At 40.1% G+C, this 4,118-nt stretch overlaps 1 pseudogene across 1 annotated transcript; it reads left to right on the top strand.

Annotated features, from left to right (window-relative positions):
- The first annotated feature begins 1,237 nt into the window (after positions 1–1,237).
- LOC307055551 (small ribosomal subunit protein uS2-like) lies at positions 1,238–2,773 on the top strand (annotated as a pseudogene). The gene is made up of 3 exons: positions 1,238–1,419; positions 1,775–2,460; positions 2,585–2,773. The product of its transcript is annotated as a small ribosomal subunit protein uS2-like (transcript).
- Positions 2,774–4,118: the final 1,345 nt, after the last annotated feature.

Genomic DNA, 4,118 nt, shown 5'->3' with positions numbered 1-4,118 from the left:
AGAAACTCTTTAAGGTAGATATTATTATTTATCCTTATTTCACTTATGCAGAAACTGAAACTGGGTATAGCTAAGTAATGTAACCAAAGCCACAATCCAGTAACGGTGGGACAGGGCCTGGACTTAAGCAGTCAGGCTAGAATTTATGTTCTTGATTACAATTTGTTGTAAATGGGAAGGAACCTTGTACATACTTGTCGTGTGTTGAACAGTGTTTCCACAAAACTCGTCTACCCAAACTTTGGAAGGTGACCTTATTTGGGCCTTGAAATGAAATCATTCTGGATTTGGGGTGAGCCCTAAATCCAATGACTGATTTTTTTTGTAATAAGAGAGGACACGGAGACACAGAGAAGAATGCAATGTAAAGATACAGGCAGAGATTTGAGGGACACATCTACACACTAAGGAACTATAAAAATTGCCACCAAACAGTAGAAATTAGGAGAGATATGGGACAATTTCCCCCTCACAGAAGGAACCAATCCTGCTGACACCTTGAGTTTGGACTGCTAGCCTCCTCCACTATGAGAGAGTCAGTTTCTGTTACTTTAAGCCACCCAGTATGTGGTAACCTGTTATTGCAGCCCTAGGGAAATAATACAGTACACTTTGCCACAGGGGAGCCTAGTAATAAAGTTTAGGAGGATTTATTTAGTTATTCAACCTTATTCATTGCTTATACTGTTTGTCAGATATTTTGACAAGAGTTATGAAAAATGCACATGATGCAAATATGGGATCCATCTTCAAAGACTGCAAGGCAGAAACTGATAGGTGTCATATAAAAGTGTAGATTAATAATAATAATCACTCTCATGTATTAAATACTTACATGACAGGCACTGTGAGTGATGGCTTACACACACTAATGTCATATGCAAAAGGTAGATATAACTTATTACATTTAACAGATACAGAAACTGAAGCATGATGAAGTTTAATTACCTTCTTCAAGGTTGTACATTTCTGCCAATGTCAGGGCTGGATCTCAATTTCCAGTGAGATGATAAAGGAAGGAACTCAATTAAAGAGAATACGTTTGATCTGGATCTTGAATGATGAATAATGTTGGGCATTGTTGAACAAAAGGCAAGGAAAAAGGATGTTATGGGTGAGAGTAACAGTGAGCATAAAGGTAGAAAAACAGAGAATGGGGCTTTTGTTAGTGATAGAGAGCTCCAATTTGTTGAAATGTGTAGTACACTAAAAAAGAAACATGGGGAACTGATTTGGAATGGTAGATTCAGACCAGTTGTTGACCCTTGAGCAACTGTCAGGAGGAACTGGGAAATTATTCTTTGAAGAGATTGAAGTTCAGAAAGATTGTGCTAAAGCAAGTAGAATGATCCGATTGTTGCTTCAGGGAGATGAATCCCACCGGAGTGTGAAAAACAGACTGGAGACTGGCACAGACTGGTAACCAAAGATCCATTTAGGAGCCAAATGTCATAAGAGAGAGGGGTAAAAGCCATTCACATTCCTCGGAAAACAAATCGTAGTCCAAACCCCACCTGCTCGGTGCTCTGTGTCCACCTAGAGGGGTGGGATAAGGAGGGTGGGAGGGAGACGCAAGAGTGAGGAGATATGGGGATATATGTTTATGTATAGCTGATTCACTTTGTTATACAGCAGGAACTAACACATCATTGTAAAGCAATTATAGTCCAATAAAGATGTTAAAACAAAACAAAACAAAACCTGTTGAGCCTTTCTGTGCTACGCAAGCAGGGATTCATATGAAAATGTCCTGGTTTTACATCATAACTTAAAGGAAAACTCTCACAATATCTGGAGCCCTTGCTATCCTGCAAATGAAGGAGGAGTATGTCCTCAAATTTCTTGCATCAGGAATGTACTTAGGTGGCACCAGTGTTGACTTCCAAATAAATATACATCTACAAAGGAAATAGGGGATGACATCTACATCATAAATCTGAAGAGGACCTGGGAGAAGCTTTTTCTGATGGCTTGTACCATTGTTGCCATCGAAAATCTGGCTGATACCAGTGTCGTATCCTCCAGGAACACTAGCCACAGGGCTGGGCTGAAGTTTGCTGCTGCTACCAGAGCCATTTTTATTGCTGGCCACTTTGCTTCTGGAACCTTCACTAATCAGATCCAAGGAGCCTTCCAGGAACCACGTCTTCTGGTGGTTATTGACCCCAGGGCTGACCACTAGCCTCTTATAGAGCTGTCTTATGCTAACCTGTCTGCCATGGCTCTGTGTAACAGATTCTCCTTTGCACTATGTGGACATGCCATCCTCTGCAACAACAGTGGGTTGGACGTGGTGGACACTGGCCCAGGAAGCTCTTTGCATGTGTGGTACCACGTGAGCACCCATGAGAGGTCATGCCTTATCTCTACTTGTACAGAATCCTGAAGAGATTGAAAAGGAAGTGTAGGCTGCTGCTGGAAAGGATGTGACCCAGGAGGAATTTCAGGGTGAGAGTAACAGTGAACATAAAGGCAGAAAAACAGAGAATGGGGCTTTTGTTAGCAAGAGTGCTCCAATTTGTTGGAATGCGTAGTACACTATAAAAGAAACACTGTGTTTATAAGTGTGTTTATAACACTCCAGCCCCTGAATTTACTGCCACTCCATCTGAGGTTACAGGCCCTGCATCTGAAGGCACAGGTGCCCTCTGTGCCTATTCACCAGTTCTCTAGGGAAGACTGCAGGGCTCAGCCTGCCACTGGGGATTGGTCTGCAGCTCCCACTGGTCAGGACACTGAATTGGTAGGAGGAATGACCACTAAGTGGTCTTAAGCTGTTCTTCCACGGGCTCCTCCACAGAAAAATGGAATACGATTGACTGAAAATAAACATCAGTTTCTTTAAAATAAACATACAACAACGAAAAACTAGGACCAGATTCTCCCCTAGAGCATCTAGAAGAATGCAGTCCCGCTGGCATCTTGATTTTAGCTTCATGAGAACTGTGTCCAACTTCTAACATACAGAACTCAAAGAAAATATATTTGTGTTGTTTTAAGCCACTAAGCTTGTGTTCATTTGTTACCACAGCAACAGGAAACTAAAACAGATAAGCAGGAGAAAAGATATTTTTAGGTAGTATTAAGATCTAGAACAAAGAAAAAGTTTTAAAGGATAGTATGATAGTGAGCCAGTGAAAAGGCCCTCACACTTGGCCTGTGTTCTTGGTGTGTATAGAGCAAGAATGAGAACCATTAAGATGGAGATGGAGAAGTAGGCTTCATTAGAGAGGAGATACTTTAACATTCTGCGTGAGATCATCTAACTCTGACCTCAATGAGGAAATTTAAAACTGGTGTAGGCTCAGACATTAGAATTTTTTCTGTGATGAATGTTGTGTTTTATCTATGCCTAAAAAAGAGAAACATGGGCCCTCTTTCGAGTTTTACACAGTAAAAGTAGGGATTTCTTTTTTAAAAAAATTAAGGCTTTTTGTAAGAGAAGTTTAAGGTTCACAGCAAAATTGAGGAGAATTATATAGATTTCCCATGTACCCCCTGGCTCCACACATGCACAGCCTCCTCCATCATCCACATCCCCCGCCAGAGTGGTACATTTGTTACAATTGATGAACCTACATTGACACATCATAATCACCCAAAGTCTGTGGTTTACTTTAGGGTTCATTCTTGGTCTTATATATTCTATAGGTTTGGACAAATGTATATTTATATGTATCCAACAGCATGATATATTTTCACTGTCCTAAAAATCCTCTGTGCTTCAGTTATTCATCCCTCCCCCACAAACCCACCCCTACCCCATAACCCATGGCAACCATTGCTGTTTTTACTGTCTCATAATTTTGCCTTTTCCAGAATGTCATATAATTTCACATAATTGGAATCACACAGTATGTAGCCTTTTCAGATTGACTTCTTTCACTTAGTAATATTCATTTAATATTCCTCCATGTCTTTTCATGGCTTGAGAGCTCATTTTTTTTAGCGCTAAATAATATTCCATTGTATGTAAATAATATTCCACAGTTTATTCATTCACCTACTGAAGGACATCTTGATTACTTCTAAGTTTTGGTAATTATGAATAAAGCTGCTAAAAACATTCAAGTGCAGGTTTTTGTGTGGACATAAGTTTTCAGCTGAGTTTTGTTTTA

This window comes from Hyperoodon ampullatus, assembly GCF_949752795.1.
Source record: "Hyperoodon ampullatus genome assembly, chromosome: 7".
Lineage (NCBI taxonomy): Eukaryota > Metazoa > Chordata > Mammalia > Artiodactyla > Ziphiidae > Hyperoodon > Hyperoodon ampullatus.
The sequence above is the reverse complement of the archived record's forward strand: the minus strand, read 5'-3'. Positions and strand labels throughout refer to the sequence as shown.